General features: G+C 36.8%; 1 pseudogene; it reads left to right on the top strand.

Moving 5' to 3' along the window:
* The first annotated feature begins 804 nt into the window (after positions 1-804).
* Positions 805-923, top strand: LOC118609569 (annotated as a pseudogene).
* The last annotated feature ends 16,490 nt before the right edge of the window (positions 924-17,413 follow it).

The raw sequence follows: 17,413 nt of genomic DNA, 5'->3' as shown, positions 1-17,413 counted from the left end.
TGGTCCTCCACCTATTTTTGTAAATAAAGTTTCATTGGAACACAGAAATGCTCATTATCTACATAATGTCTATGACAACTTTCATGCTACGTTGGTAGAGCTGAATAGTTGCGAAAGGAGCTATAAAATATGTACTATCTGTCACTTTACAAAAAAATGTTTTCCAAGACCTGTCCTAGACTATAAGCACCACGACTGCAGGGACTACATCTGTTTTGAGTATCAGTGTATCCCTACTGTCTAACACAGTACCTAGAGGTTAGTGAATGCTCAGTAAATATTTGTCAAATGAAAGAAAATAAAGAATAAATGAAGTAGGAATGCTTGGAACTTGATGAAAACCACAGAGATCCTTGTTTTTTCTTATCCTGTAAAGGACATTAATTAAACAAAATAGGGACATAAAGGGAATGTGTAGACCTTGATTCCTGCTATGGTATATAACTACTTAAGTTTTATTAGAGCTTAAAGGAAATTTAAGCTTTCTGTCTCCCCAAATCTACTCCTGTCCCACCTCCTACCCACCCCTTCCTGCAGCCTACCACTTAGTTCAGCTTCCTTAATTGTTCCTTCAGAAAATTGAGTGCTTGGCTCACTGTAGATATTTTATAAATACATGTTGCATGTATTGAAAAGTCCACAATGGTTCCCCAACGTCCTCATGTCCAGGCCCAGAGAGTCCTCATGATTACCCAGGTCCTCTAGGCCCCATCCAACCGTACATCTTCTTGTAAACCTTCCAAAGACGCACCTTGGTTAAGGTCATCTTTATATTTTTGCTGTATTTTCTCATCAGATTTATCCGTCTACGGCCATGCCACCCTGAACAAGCCCAATCCCATCTGATCTCTGAAGCTAAGCAGTGTTGGGCCTGGTTAGTACTTGAATGAGAGACCACCTAGGAACACCAGGTGCTGTAGGCGTAAAAAATAAAAATAAGAGATTGTAGGCTGACAAAGTCTTTGCAATCTGTGAGGTCAACCAAGAGTTGCCTTGCCTAAAAAAATAAAAATTAAAAATAAATAAATAAATAAATAAATAAATAAATAGATTCATCAGAGCCTTGAAGATTCTCTTAAAAGGAAGTAACCCTGAGGAGTCATGCCAATTAGAGTGGTTTACTTGTTCACTCTTAAGAAGATGAAGCTTTGTGAGTTGTCAAGATTATTCTCTTAACCTAATCAGAAGAGCTTGATTGGAAAGAGTATTTTTCAAGTCTACTTCAGAGCCAAACACAATACTTACTTTGCTATACCCAGGCTCATGTGGGCTGAAATAAATATCTGTTTTACTAGCACAGTGCTTGCCACACCAAAAACACGTGATAGCACTGCCATTTCCCCTCAATTCTACCTAACTTTATTAAAGATTTATCTATTAACATTTATGGTTATTTAGGCAGAATGTGGATGACAATACATAGCAGTGTAAAACTCCTCTGTTAAAAATATGAAGGCAGAATAAAATCCAGTGACATCTTTAGATAGTTTGGATAACGAACTTTTAGAGGGAGCTTGGATACTCCCAATGTTTAGTATACTGTTTAACAACTTTTCACAAGCTGAACCCGACTTTGAAGGAATAGGAAAAATATAACAGAATTCTGACAAACCCTAATCTGAGAAGAGAAATTCTGGCACTGATGAGTAATGTCATCTTAATGATAATCCTGGAAAATCCAGATAGCCTGCTTTGGATGACAGGCATGAAACAGATCCCAGTATCTCAGATTTTAAGGTAAAAAAACTGTGATGAGAGACTTGACAGGAAAGAACTAACTTTAATGGTCCCACATCCGATGGTATTTGTGTCAATGTGGCTGATGAGTGTGATGATCACAAAATTTCTGCAAGAAGAGTCCAAGAGGAATCCTCTCAAATACTGCAAGAGAAAAAAAAAAGTCCATGTTCCTGAGACATTCTATCCCTTTGTCAACCAGCTCCTGAGACATTCTATCCCTTCTCCAACAGGGATGGGTTCTGAGTTCTAAAAATATATCATAAAACATGTATACAAAAGTCATATTATAAAGTTGTATGCCCGAAGTTTATACAATGTTATTGACCAATATTATTCCAATACATTTAATTTTTAAAAATGAAAAATAAAAGAAAAAATGTATTAAATTAATGTCTGTTTTATTTTTAAATAAAACTTGAAAATAATTTTATCTCAAACTGTGCAGTTGTCAGAACACCAGTATTTATCAAGGAAGTACAAAGTCTGCAGGGCATCTCTGAGATTCCTGGGTTTCTTGTGCCTGGGCTGTGCACATCTGCATTTTCTGTAGAATTCTTCTCTCTTCTTTGGTAGCAGTCTTCCTTTTCTTCCTATTGATAGCAGCTCTCTTTGTTTGGAAAGTCTATTCAGGTTTGAGTTTGGGATTAGGAGGCAATTTGTCAGGTAGTGTGCCTGACTTCCTTAGTTTCCCCTTTCTCTTTGCTTCTCTGGGGCCTGGTGGCAGTGCAATGGCTTCCAGAGCTCTGGCAGCAGCAGGTATGGCTTTCGGAGATTTTTCTCCCATCTTCCCTTTTCACCTTCAATGCATACACATTGACTATTAATAATACTGCGCTATGGGCAGGAAAAGCTGAAGAGGATTGCTGCAGAGTTCTTGTGTCCTTTTCCCCTTTCTTTCAGAGACCAGGAGCTGAGGGAGAGATTTTAGAACTGAATTAAAAACTGCTGGCAGGACGCTGAGGAGCAACGTGCCCCTGTCTCTCAGCCCCACCTCTCCTGTAGAGGGCGACAGCTGGGTTCTGGTTACCTTAGGTGACGTTCTATTGCCTAAGGTAATGGCTTTACCTAATTGTCCCCTCTTGTTCCAAGACAACCCATGCCTCGATGTTACCTCCTAGGAGGGAGACAAATTTCCTGGGTGAGTAAAGGCCAGGAAGCTGCCCAGGACTCCGACCCCTGTGGCGAGTTCAGACGGAACCATTGACTGACCACTGCCTCCAACAAAACATTCCCTGGTCTCTGAGGTCATGAATCTCTACAGTCTCAGTTTTGCCCTGCATGATCCTCAATCTTGTCTTCTCTCAGTCCCCCAGATTTATCTTTAAACATGCCATCCAGAAGGGTCCACCCAAGCCCCACGCCACCCACTTCCAATTATCGGTCTCCTCCCTGATGTTATCGTCTGCAGGAAATCAAAACACCATGTGTGTGAACATAAAATTCTGTCATTTATTTATACTACAGTCTTCAGGAAGGAAAAAAAATCACAGCTCTTTTCATTTTAAAAAAATTGGCACAACGTTCATGCATTGGTGGCCTTAAGTCAGCCTGTTATTAACAGCCAGGAAATGCCTGATCCAAAGGTCTTCACTGCTGTTATAAACTGTGAAAATTATAAAAATGGAAATAAAAAAAATAAAGTAATTACCTCTTCAAGTGTTAAAAAGTTAAGTCGAATGCCCGTTGCCATGGAGATTACTTCCTGTTTACAATTCTGGTCTTCCCTTGCAGTTAAAGACCAACCACCAGCCAATGGGAAAACAGCATTTAGCTTCCCATATTCCACTAACATTTGTCATAGTAAGTCAATACAGTCTATAATTTATCAGTCATTAAAATTTGGCAAATTGCATTTTCAGATGTATTAGTGGTTTTTAATTTTTATTCATTATATGAAATTACTACATGGTTAAAAGCACTACTTTATATTTTGAGAGGGGGGAACCCTGTATTTAAAACATCCTCATTCCCTCTTTTCAAAACTCGATATTATCATTCTGCTGCAGCAAAAGGAGTCCCATGGTAAGAGACTGACTCATCTCCTTATTGCTTTTAAGGATAGTTGTATTGTTTACAGTTAACCAATGGTCACTGGCACCAATTTAATGCCATGAGGAATCCCCAACATGGGGTGTGGTAAGACAGGTAACTTTATTCAGTGCATACATGGCGATAGTAATATAATACAACTGTGGAACAGCAGGGTTGCCTCAGGCCTCAAAGCCCCTCTCAAGTTAGACAGCTCTGCTCTGGTGAGATGTCTTCAGTGGTTCCCTCTGCCTAGAGTTTAGCTGTCAGTGGAAAATGAAAATATCCCCTGAGCCACAGTTTTTGATAGGTTCATCAAGCATGAGGCTTTATGTATGAGGAAAGTGAGCTGCGGAGACGTAAAATCAAAAACTATTTTGGAGACATGCGCATCCTAGTGATGTGGTTGCTTTTCAGCAGTGCGTATAAAATTGAAGGTGGCATGTGTTAGAGACTGGATTATTTCATTGGGAGAAAATTTTCATTGTCATCATTATCGTCATTATCAACTCGTAGGAAGCTCATGCTATGGAACTTTCTGACCCCAGGACAGGAACATAGAGGAATGGTCTCTACAAATTGGCTCGGGCATCCTCCCAGGGTTTCTCAGTGTGTCCAACCCTTCCACTGCCTTCTAGTTGCTTTCTCCCCTTAGTTAATGGCTTAGTACAGCATTTCCAACCGATTTATAATGTGAGCCACAAATTTCTTTTAAATAAGTAAGAAACAAATGATGTTAATTTTAATCTTATTTAACCCAATACATTTAAAACATCATTTCAACATATAATTAATATACAAATATTGAGATAACATTTTATATTACTTTCTTTATACTAAGCCTTCGAGGTTCAGTGTGTATATGGCACTTTAAGCATAGTTTCTTTTGAACTATTCACATTTCAAGGCTCAGTAACCACATATGGCTCGTGGCTACATATATATGGACTGCATAGCTATAACTGCTCCAAGTGTCATTCTCATGGGTGAATAATACATTGTCTTTAGGAGCTGGACCAGCTTTTTCATCCCTGTGGCTGCACTGGCAAGGTATCCTGTGATGGCTTGCCTTCCAGTCAGCCCCCAAATCTCTGAGCTTCAGACCTGCTTAGCAAAAGCTTTCTAGGCTCCACTTCTAGCGGGCAGCTCTGAAAGGTGTCCTCATGAGCCCTCTAGTGCCTGCTGTCAGAATGCTCCAGACTATGCAAAAACAACTCTTCAGTAACTTAAATCCCATTTAAGTACCAAAACAGTATCACATTTCTAAGCAACTCTTTTCAGCTATTGCCCAAAACAGTACTCAGCCCAAGGACTTGCTTCTTGGAGCAAAGCAGCTATGCTCCATGGAGATTCCTTCACAGACATTGCAATGTAGAGCTCATCACCCCTTTCAGCCATTTGCAAAATTCAGCTGTCTAGGAGGCTGCTAAGTTGCATGGCCCTCTTCATCTGCCCTCCCCCTTTCCAGCAATGCTCAGGGCATACTCTGTCCCACATCCAGTTCACTCTTTTCTCCTGCCTAATGAAATCCCTGCTTTAGACTGATATCCACCTCTTCTCAGAGCTCATGGGCCTCAGAGAAGCTACTCAATCCCAGAACCTGGAGCAGATGTGGTTGGTCTTAGGACAACCTCATGCCTCTCCACATAGGTTGATTGAAATGCTAGAGCTAAGCTGATCAGTGCATGGAGTTCCTTGGGCCATAGAAGTATGGGTTAATTAAGTACTAGAGGCAGTGTGATGAAAGCATCTGAGCAAGAAATTTCCTCTCTTAAGACTGAGCTACTGCAAGGGACATATTTTCCCCTTCTCTGGACATTGCAGCATGTGGATGAAGTCAGAAATTACTGTAGTTATTTCTGCTGCCATGAGGGAAACTGCACAGATAAAACCAACACAGAAATAAGGGAGAAGCCTGGGGAACTGTGGGAAAGGGAGTTGGAATAGTGGATTAAACTGACTCTGAAATGCACCTTTCTATATTTCCAGTTACATATTCAGTACATTGCCTAATGTTTAAGCAGTCCATGCATGTCATCTATAACTTACAGTGGGAGTCTTCCTGACCAAAACAGGTAGGCAAAAGGAGTTGTAGAGACTTCCCTCCATCGTCTACAGCTCCTGATAGCAGTTGAGCAAATTAAATTTCTTTGGATTATTTGTATACACACTTACACACACGAACACACTCATACACACACGCACACATATACACACACACAGAGAGAGAGAGAGAGAGAGATCGAGAGAGAGAGGCAGGCTAATGTCCAATTCACCTAAATTTAGAATTGAAGTGTTGAACACATACCAAACTGGGCAACCTAAGGTAAGGACCATGTAGTATCTGCTTAATTTTCCTAGAATAGAAACGCAGTTTCAATTTTATTTATTCATTCATTCATTCATTCATTCATTTAATTTAAGTATAGTTAGCATACAATATTTTTAGTTTCAGGTGTGCAACATAGTTATTCAACATTTTCATACTTTACAAAGTGATCACCACTATAGGTCTAGTCACCATACAAAGTGATTATGATACTATTGATTATATTCCCTGTGCTGCACATTATGTCCCTATGACTTATTTATTCTGTAACTGGAAGTTTTATTTAATTAGAACCCTTGTGAAAAATTAGAGATCTCAGCCATTCTACAGACAAATTTCTATTAGAAATTTAGGTAAATGACAAAATTGAAGTAATAAATTTGGGGGAGCTTTTCTGTCAAGTGGACTTTCTCTGGTCCCTTGGTGAGGTGACATGATTGCTTTTGTTCTGCACATGACCACCCCAGTTGGGCCCAAAGATGATGAGATAAATACACACATCTCACCTTGCAATAGGCCAGTCAGTCACACTCTCTCCTGAAACACGGGCTCTACCTTTCCTACCCCTAGCAACTGCTTCAAAACCTCATGTTTGTGATAAAGGGAGGTGGGAGTAGTGGCTCTTCACAGATTCACTTCTGACACTGGAAAGTAGCTCTTGACCCTGACCTGTGAGAATGATAGTCTCCCCCATCAATTCATCTGGCCTAACAAAAGCCGAGTCCACTACAGCTTCATTAATTTCCTGAGGATTTTTTTTTTGGCTTGTCCTTTGAGAATTGTTTCGTTTACTTTACATGATTTATAAGCCCCCAGTTCTAACCCCACCTTCTCACTCAGATCAGAAGTTTGTCCTCCTATATTTGTAAGAACATCCAAATTATCCATTGTGAGCCTGTACAACCTCTAACCTATCCATCTCTAATCTTTTTTCTAACACTCAATTCAGAGGAAGACTCTAGTCTTTGCCAATATTGGATCTTCCTGAAATTTTACCTTAATGAAATCTTTAGACTTTGGCTTCTTTCTTCTCCAGCAACTTATCTAAGAAAGACAGTAAAACACAGAGGTTATAAGCCTGAAATCCTAGACCATAATCCTTGCCTTTGGATCCTGGCTCTGTCACTTACTATCTGGGTAGCTTCGGGAAAGTTAATGAGTTAGCTTTTTTTCCTAACCCATGTGGATACTTCTGGCACATGAGAATCAAAGTAGCTGATGCATGTAAAGCATTTAAAACATTAAGCACATTAAAGGTTAAAATATAATCCGTCATATTATAAACACTCAATAAATGTGGTTGCTATGAAGCCTATTTTTTAAAGAACTTAAAATGTTGCTTCTCATACTATCATATCTCAACTGTTTGCTGCTATTTTACTATTTTTGCCACCATCACAGTTATGCTGTTCCTTCTGATCTTCTTGACCAAAGATCTGAGGGGGAACTCGGAAAGAGGACAGAGTGGATTTGTGATCACCCAGATCTGTATTCGAATATTATTTTTGTTACGAGTGTGTGACCTTTGTCAAATCATTTATAGACTTTGACTCTCAGTTTTCTCATCTAGAGAATGAGGTTAAGAACATTAAATGGAAGCTTTTTGGTGAAGATGAGTAATACTTGTGGTAAGACACATGGTACTTAGCAGATGTTCAGAACTGTGACCATCATTATGACATACTTGGTGAGCACTTCTGATAAAATGAGGATGCTGTATTATTGACTAATACATAATTTGAATTATCAACTAGTTTTATTTACCTATGACAATGCCGACTCTATCAACACATTAACGGAGACAACTATCTAAATAATTCTGTAGAATTTCTATTGTTATAAGGATGTACCCTTTTATTTTAGTTGTATTAGGAATTGCAACACTAGAATGCCCCACATAAGTAAAAAAAAAAAGAAATCAACACAGGTAGATATACATATTTTTAACAATTAGCTAAAAATGCACAATCTTGAATATAAATGATTATGACAAGGCCTAGTAACAAAAAATTCACTCAATTTGCTGATTAGTCACCTTTTTACCAATGTAGAGCTTTTGTTTAGTTATTTAGGTATTATGGACAAGTCTATCAGCAAACATACACTCACACATGCAGGTGTGTGTGTGCATACACAGACACACACATACACTGTGTTGGGTATAATGGAATTATCTCTCTGTTTGGCAGACAAGGCTTAGACAGCCACTGTCTTCACTGGCTGCACAATCATTGGCCCCTCTTATACATCTCCTCAACAAAAACTCAGAAGGCACTTCTGAGCAATGGGGTGAGCTCAGAGGTTCTTAAGAACTTCAAGGAGTTCAAACAATTTTATATTGTATTTTGAAGTAATTTTATTTTCAGAGCTTGTTGAGTCTTTGAAAAGCAACGCATATCTTAATTTATTATTGCTGTTAAGAAAAGAGTTTTTCTCAAGGGTGCTGCAAATACTCACTAACAATACAAAGTAAGCAAATGCAAACACCTCAAAGATGGGACCAAAAGTGAGTCTCATCTGTAGAGAAGAGATATCAGAGTATTATTGGACTGATATAAATGATATCCTAGTGTGTTACAAAAACATTTGGGAGGCTCGATAAATTTTTCCTCAAATATTTTTTTCTAAGATGCCCTCTTATTTTAAGATCATTTTTTCACAGAAGACAAGAATAGATGAGGCATGTTCTGCTTTCCTGGAACAAGCTGTAAACTGACAGTAAGGGATAAGCTGACCCAGTGTATTTGGGGCTAGACAAATGTTCCAATTGTTTTTTTCAATGTTTGGGTTTTTCTAAGCCAAAAACATGTTTGCCCTAAGCTCTTTCCCTTGGATTTTAACAACTCGTGTGTACTTGAAGTGAAATTGAATTCATATTATTTACACTTAAATCATTAAAGTGTTTCATTTATTTTTGTTTTTGGTAAAATTATTAAGGTGATCAGGAAATCTTTAAGGCATCTTTAGAACTCTGCTTCTCAGACCGTAAAAGTTTTCATTTGTAAAGAGGTCACATTTGCTCATAGGCTCTGGAGCATGACCTTATTGGACACATAAACCAGATCCCTGAGGCCATTCTAACTTAATGGATTGATACCATGTGAATTCCCATACATGTGCTACCAAAAAATGAACAACTCCAAAGGCCCCTTAGTTGCAACTGCATCTTGTCCAATATTGCGATGAGATAACTGTAGTTGAATTAGGAATAAAAATATACTCTATATACTCTATAGACACAAAATAGAAGGAAAATTGAAAGCTTGAAATAGATCCAAAATAGTGAATGAGATCATTAGAATACTGAAGGATAAGACAAAAAAAAAATCCTACCCAGTAGGACACATAATGAATTGTGCATCTAAAAGTCTAATTTTCACAGGTTCTTGCAATGATAGTTTTAAAAATCACAGTTGCAGAGGAGGAAAGCCTAAGAATGATATTGCATGACACTTTGCAAAGATGATATTTTATGCAGGGCTGATGCAGAAATAAATAATGGTCATTAATGCTGTCACCCTGCAAAGACTTGCCAGAGCCTCACGTTGGAACCTCTCCTGAATGTATGCAATAGGACTGTATTACCTTGACCATGCCAAGGCAAAAGAAAGCGTCAGAAGCAAGCTCCTATTTTGAATATCCCAGTGAAACTTTTTTACAGCAAGATTAAATTTAATAACTCAACATACCACATTATAAAAATTAAAATCAGCTCTCATGGTTGTGAACTTTATCTCTAGGGAATTTTATAAAAGCTGTTGTAAAATATACCAAGTTTAATCGGAACAATCATAAAGGGAGTTTTGTTTTCTAACAGACATCCATCCACAACTAAGCAGGGTCTCCCAGGGTTTTCCTTTTTGAAAACGTGCTTTAGATCTAGACAAGACATATGCACAGAGCTGAAATGGGGAAAGCATGGCTCATGGCCAGACAAACTAAAAAGTATTAGCCAGGACATAGAGTGTTCTCTAGTTTTCATGTAGCTGCTCTTTTCTGATTATTAGTGAGACACTCAAAAGTCAACATATGTTTAGAGAGAGCAGTAGGTAAAAGGTTTACACACACACGTGCGCACACAGACACACACACACACACACACACACACACACACACACTAGTATTTTCATTTCCCACCACATCAGAAACCACATTTTAGCTCACTGTATCCTGGTACAAAAATGCCAATATGTGCTAGAGCAGGAGTTTCCAATTCCCTGGCCAAGGACCGGTACTGGTCCATGGCTTGTTAGGAACTGGGCCACACAGCAAAGCTTCATCTGTATTTGCAGATGCTCCTCGGCACTAGCATTACCACCTCAGCTTCACTCAGATCATCAGGCATTAGATTTTCATAGGAACACTGGTCCCTGGTGTCAAAAACTTGGGGGACTGTTACGTAGAGTAAAACCTTAGCTCTGCTGAGCAGATTGGAGGTAGAAGAACAGGATAAAAAAATTAGCACATTAAAAAATTTTTGGTTTATATATTGATTTCTTTCCTGATATATGAAATCAATTTTTATTCCATGCCCAGAGTGTGGACATTCTCCTATAAGACTATGATCCACCTGGGGTTTATAATTACAATCACTTCCTCATTACTACATGTACTCATAATCTCATTACTACTCATTATTACACAACTTTTATTAATTTTGTGGGCTTTGTCTCCTTTTGAAATTATAATTGCCAGAGATTTGTCTGATTCATGGCCTTTTTGTTTGTTTATTTTTTTAATTCACAAAGATTTAATTCTTAGATTTATCATTGTAATATTTTTCATTTCTTGTTTTCATTTGTTTTTTTTTACTTTTATCTCTACAATTTTTTTCTTTGATTTAATTTTAAAAATCCTAATAAGTGAGTGGAATGCTTATTTTTTAAATTGTCATTTAATAATGAAAATGTCTAAGATTGCGATTGCACCCTGAGCATTGATTTGTTTACATCTTATATAAGTTTTGATATATAATGTTTACTTTTTCAAACCAGCTACAATTGTAGTTTGATTACCTTTTTGAGTCAATAATGAGTTAGAAGAGTAATTTTAATGTTCAAGCAACCAGAAAGTTTTGTTTTGTTTTGTTTTTAACTTCTATTACTAATTTCTGGTATGGCTTTATAATACTGTGAGAACTGGGTCTATATACCCTATTTCAACTCTTAAGCATTTATTAACTTCTAGGGCAGCAATTTTCAACCAGTTGTTATTGTTTTACCATTGTAATGCCTTTTTAAAAAAAAAAAAAAAACTAAAACAATTTAAACCACAAGATGTAAAAATGATAGAAAGCTGAAAACTTTTAGTTGAATGGAAAATCGAAAGCCCTAGACACTTACTCATAATGAGAACGCCTCCGTTTTGACCAAGACAACCCTAAGGGTCTCTTGAAATTCTATGGCTTTGCCCAGCATGGTTCGTTTTAGTATAGTACAGCATCAATGGATGTGTTTCATGGATCTTTGAAAAGAAGGCAAATTATCTTTTCACACAGATTTATGTATGGTTGTTAATTCAAGGTTATCTATCATAATTTAAACAATTTATGTCCTTATTTAAATGTCAGAATGCTTATATAAAATGTCAGAATGTTTTTCTATGTCCTTTTATTTTATCTTCTGTTATTTTTTATATCTCTATTCATTTTCTAGAAACTTTAGGAAAACTCAAATTTGCCCTCTTTGTCATTGATTGGACTTTCTGTGTTACCAATTCTGATTTTCTGCCATTTCCAATGAAAATTTTAGTTCTGCCATTGCATTTTAGCTTACTATGTGCTAGGCACTGTTGTAATTACTTTAATCCTCTCAATAATTCAATGAAATAGGTACTATTTTAATCCGCACTGTATAGACAAGGAAACCAAGGCTCAGCAAGATCAAGTGACTTGCCCAGGAGCTGGGTTTTGAAGCATTTGATTTCAGAGTCCTTGTTATGAACTACAATTTCTTAGACACAGTTGATAAGGACTTTATAATGAGTCATTTTCATATTGCTTATTATTTGCATTTCTTCAGAAATTTATTCTCTAGTTGTTTTTATTTTTCACATTTCTTAATAGTTATTTTATCTCATTTTTCTCTGTCTCATATCTCTCTCTCTCTCTCTCTCTCTCTCTCTCTCTCTCTCTCTCTCTCCCACCCCCCCCCCTCCACCACTTCATATTAGCAGTATAATGAGAACCAGATTTTGGACTGGTACTTCAGTTCCTTTCCATTACGAGATTGGGGTACATCATAGATCCAGTTCCAGAGCCTGCAGCAACTGGCCCAGGTCCTGGTTATGCAGTTGTCTTAGCTCCTTCTTTGCAGCTCATGTAAGTAGATTTAGGCAAGCCATCACTCTTGGCAGCAGTTGTAACTTTTTCCATTTCCTTTCAGAGTTGAGGTGCCCCACTATACCTGGGTTTCAGGCAGTAAGTTGGCTCTTGGCTTATAACACATATAGTGTACTCTATGTTTCCAATATTTTAAAGTAATCAACATTCCAAATATCCCAGATGACTTATATGAGAGCTTAAGTAGCCTCTGCCTGCTTTCTAATTTCTAGTCCACAGAGATGTGCTTTTTTTTTTTTTTTTTTTTTTTTTTTTTTTTTTTGCATATGTGGCAACAACTGTGTATTTCGGTTTTTTAAAATCTTGTTTTATCTTTCTTGCTATTATTGTAACATTGTATGTAAACTTAAAATCATAATACTACCTTTACCAAACATCCAGTTAAATTATTTTGAGATGTTTTGAGAGATTTTCTTTTAACTCTATTTGATTGTTCTATAGTATTTTCTCATGTACTTCTTGTGCTGTTGTGGTTTTTACAATTTATTATCTTAAAAGAAAAAAATATTCACTTAGAGTTAGTGTTTGCCAACAGACAGTCTATGAATTGCCTATGGCCTTGTGTGTTGTTCATCTACAGTTAGAAATGACTTACAATTGGAAGGAAAATTGGGATTCACAATTTCTAGCCTACTTCCCAGTGACTGGCCCACATCCCACTACTGCTATTGTCCTGGACTTAGATTTTCTTTTACACACAATGCCCGGTTCCTTGTCCTGATAAATTAATCCCAGCATGCCCTTCTTGAATCGCTCTCACCCCTGACTCTTTATTTGTTGATATTTAAATTCCCAGAATGCATCACACCACTGTTAGGCTTTCTCCTTCTTTCTCTCTATATCTTCTTCCATACACACTTCCAACTACATGTTTTCCTAGGTGTTAAAAACTCCAAAGAAGTGAAGAAGAGAAATTACTGATAGGGTAAGGAGGATGTGAGAAGATCAGTCCTGTGAATCAAAGAGAAGTATCTCTACAACTGCGTGATGGCCACACTATTCTTGGCTTGGTACAGACTTTAGATTTCTGAGCTAGGGTACAGCACTAAGACAGTAACCACAAACCTCCCTACCTCATCTAAAACAGTCAGTTTAGTTTTATTTCAGCTGGCAAAGCACACCCAGATCAATAATTTTTATTTCTGTCTCCATCCCATATATTTTATAATTATTGAAATTTCTTCCAAGTTCTGGCGATATGTTTACTGTCAGATTTAGTTTTGTGCAAATGGTCATTCTTTTTGTTGTCTTTGTGATTATTTGAGTAGGAAGTTAGAATAGGTGTGCCAGGGTCTGTTAGCCAAATAACTATATACCAAAAATCTGCTGCTGATATTATTTTTAAACATAATTTAAATTATATTGATAATTATGTTAATAATTATCTGCAACTATTACCAGTTACTAAGATCTTATTTTACCATGTTAGTATTAAAATTCTGGTTCTTCCCTTCTGAGTAAACATTCTGAAAATCATGGTCAACATACTCAAAGGCCACATGTTGAAAATCTAATTGTTTGGCATTATGAGACTCTGCTTAGTCTACTTTTGGAAGTCAGTCTAGTGCAACTTAAGCTATAAGACTCAGAAATATTTTTGAAATCAGATGCTTTTGCACAATTTTGGAGAAAATTATTCCTTCAAGAAGAAACTTTGCTATTTCATACTTATTTTTGCATAACAAGACATTCTACTGTCATTTGCTAGAAACTTCCTTAAAATGAAAGTAAAACAAAAATTAAAGCATTTGCCCACAAGGTTAAAGAGCAGGGAGAAAGAAAAGGCAATCAATTGTAGAAACTAGAAAGCAAAGGATGAAGGATAAGTGATACAGCAGCAATTAAAAATCTGAATACTAAATTGCCAAGGGGAAAAGCTGAAAAGAGCATGATTTACACTTTGGAAACCCCTTAACGGTTAGAGATTAGTAGCACTAGGTAACTATTCTGGAAGAATTATGAATAGGTTGGGGGTGGGGAATGAATTCAAAGGTATTAAGGAATGAAAGAGTACTGAATAAGGGAAAAATAGAGAAAGGGACAACCGCATCTCTATCTCACTGCCCAAAATTATTCAGGGGTGGACAGACCTGTGTAAATGAAGCACACTGGAGAATGCTGTCAAATACCCTCAAGATATCTATCTAGTCCTATTAAGAGGGGAGCCTTTAATAATAATATATGGTGTGCACAATTTTTAATGAGTTGAGGAATGAAAAAGCTACATTTGAAAACTCAAGAAAGGAGCTAGCATGCCTACTTGCACTTGCCTGAGTGGTCTTGGCTTCCCACTTCCTTTTTTCACCCACTGGCAACCACTGTGGTTCTGTGGAAGTCATTTTACCGACTTCCTCCCATTTGGAGCTGGTCTACCATTGCTATTCCTCACCTGATGGGAAAGCCTGTAACTATTCTTGACAGAGAGTGGGAAAATCCCTCTTCTCTTAGTTTCCATACAGTTAAGGTTACTTTTCCAAGAGTCTGTACTGAAAACACATTAAAAAGGCCAAAACAAATTTTGAAAGTATAAAGACATTTTCTTTCCAAGACCTGCATGCCTTCTTCAACTATTTGGTTACAGATTAAAGTGACTTGATTGATACCTTTTAGAAAGCACCAGCTCTCCTTTTCTTTTCCATTTTTGAGACTCATTTCACAAACTTTACCCAGATCACACATTTACTGAGATGGGAAAAATAAGTATTATGGGACTATATATTAGAAAGGGAGTTGCTGGGAACCAAATTAAAATGAAAATGAGAAGAAAAATATAAGAATAAATTATGATTAAAGAAACTTAAATTATTCAAGGAAGAAAATAAAAATAAATTATTACTTTAAAAGGTCTGAATTATTTTGTCTTAAAGTATAAGAAGAGTACTTTTCCCATTCACTTCTTTCTTGAACTCTAGCAGATTGGCTCATGTGAAAAAGCAGACATTAAATAGGTCACTTGTTGACAAAAAAAGTGTTCCTGGCCAGACATGGTTTCCCAGCAACTTCACAGACAGAAAGACCATCTCAACGAATGCTCTCTTTCTAGCCCCTTCTGATGAGTGCTAATATTACTTTTCCACAGCAGAGCTTGTGAATACCCACCCATCATAGAAACATGACTGAGACCTTTGTTGCACCAACAAAAATAATTGAGTAATTTTTAATTAACTATGATTACATTGTCTATTATGCAGATTATTTATAAAGACACAAGGCCTACTCCTTCAACTACTGACAGGACAGACTTTCAAAGATATATTAAAGACAAGATTGAATTGTGCTGAACATGACAAACAACACGAGTTTATGATTGTATGTCTTGTTGAATGTTGAATGAATTTCTGATGGTGTTCCAGAGACAATACAACTTTTTTAGTCACCATTATTTGTATTATTTATGCCTCTTCTTTCCATCAGCATGGGAAATTTTTATGTTGGTTGTTTTTACCTAAAAGTGATTACATACAAGCAGATGTAAAGATTGGGCTGGCAGTCACATTTTGGTCCCCTTATTGAATAATATATGGCGATCAGACTTGGCTAAAGAGAGTCCAAAATGCAAAATTAAACAGGCATACTATAAAACAATGGGGCCTCAGACTATTTTCTTTTTTAGAATTTATTAAAAGTGATGGACCTTTGTCTCAGAAAAAAAAGCAGAGGAAGTTATTCTTAAAACTGCAAAAACTAACGGACTCCCTAGAAGCCATTCGTGGTCCCTTAACAATTGAATTAAATTCTATATTTCCAAAATAAAGTTTCAGCAACTTTGAGTTCTAGTAAATGTAATTTTAAACTCATCTGTGACTTGAAAAAATTTCTAACTGCTAGCTAAAGTCTGCTCTTGGATATGTTCTGGTCCAGGAGACAATATAGCATTTGACATAAGGCCTCAAGGTTTTCCAACAGCAGACACTGATCAGTAGTAGTAAGGCATGAAATATTTACTGAGGAAAACCCTCACACCTCAAATTGTTTCTTCTGAAGGTTGTAAAACTAGGACAGACATAGAAAAGCTGTTGAAAAAAAAAGAAGAGTAAAGAAAAGAATGGACTAGAAAAGAAAAGAAAAGAAAAGAAAAGAAAGGAAAGGAAAGGAAAGGAAAGAAAAGAAAAGGAAAGGAAAGAAAAGAAAAGAAAAGAAAAGAAAAGAAAAGAAAAGAAAAGAAAAGAAAAGAAAAGAAAAGAGTTAAGGAGGATTTCCTTTAAATAGAAGAGTATGGCTGTCATCTAATATACAATTTAGCTGTTTGTGACAACAGGCAGGATGTCAGATTGTATCTCTCTCAGAGGGAGTACAAATCAAGGAATGCGTTACAGCTACATTGAACAGCACCCAAGAACCAGCTTTCATCACTGTCTATTAAAAAGGACGAGATGACTATTATCCTTGAAGTTGAAAACAGGCAAGATAATGCTCATCAAGGCTGAAGAGATTTGAATTCTTTATCCAGTGACCAATATCAGGCTGGAATTGGTGGAGATCTCAGACAATTTTCAACATGACCATTTTGTCCAGTCCTTTCTCATATTTTTTACATGTGCATTGGGTTAGCTCTGTGAGAAATGCAATCTGACCTGAGCATTTTCTGTGCTTGTAGAGTTCGAATTATTTGGTTCCTCTTAAAGTTATCATTTCTTGATTTATAATTCTCTTTATTGTCATATTAGATTGGATTCCTGTAACTTCATTCTCTGGTATGTGATGTTCTTGATTCAATTTTATGAGCACTTTTAGTCTAGTCATAAAAGGATGATTTTTTTTAAGAAAGCCAGCGTGCTACATTGTCGCTGCTCTTGCACTGATTTGGAAGAACATATTAAAATACACAAAACACCTTTTCTATACCAAGGACATCATCAAATAATAAGTTTTAAAAAATTATCAAATGAGTAATTAGCATTAAATATGTTGTGCTTCACATCACAAAGGAATGGTCCTAGAAAAAGACGAGCACTGTAGGCTTTATACTTGCTTAT

The sequence above is a fragment of the Rousettus aegyptiacus genome, unplaced genomic scaffold (assembly GCF_014176215.1).
Source record: "Rousettus aegyptiacus isolate mRouAeg1 unplaced genomic scaffold, mRouAeg1.p scaffold_m13_p_11, whole genome shotgun sequence".
Taxonomy (NCBI): Eukaryota; Metazoa; Chordata; class Mammalia; order Chiroptera; family Pteropodidae; genus Rousettus; species Rousettus aegyptiacus.
This window is presented reverse-complemented; position numbering and strand designations above follow the sequence as displayed.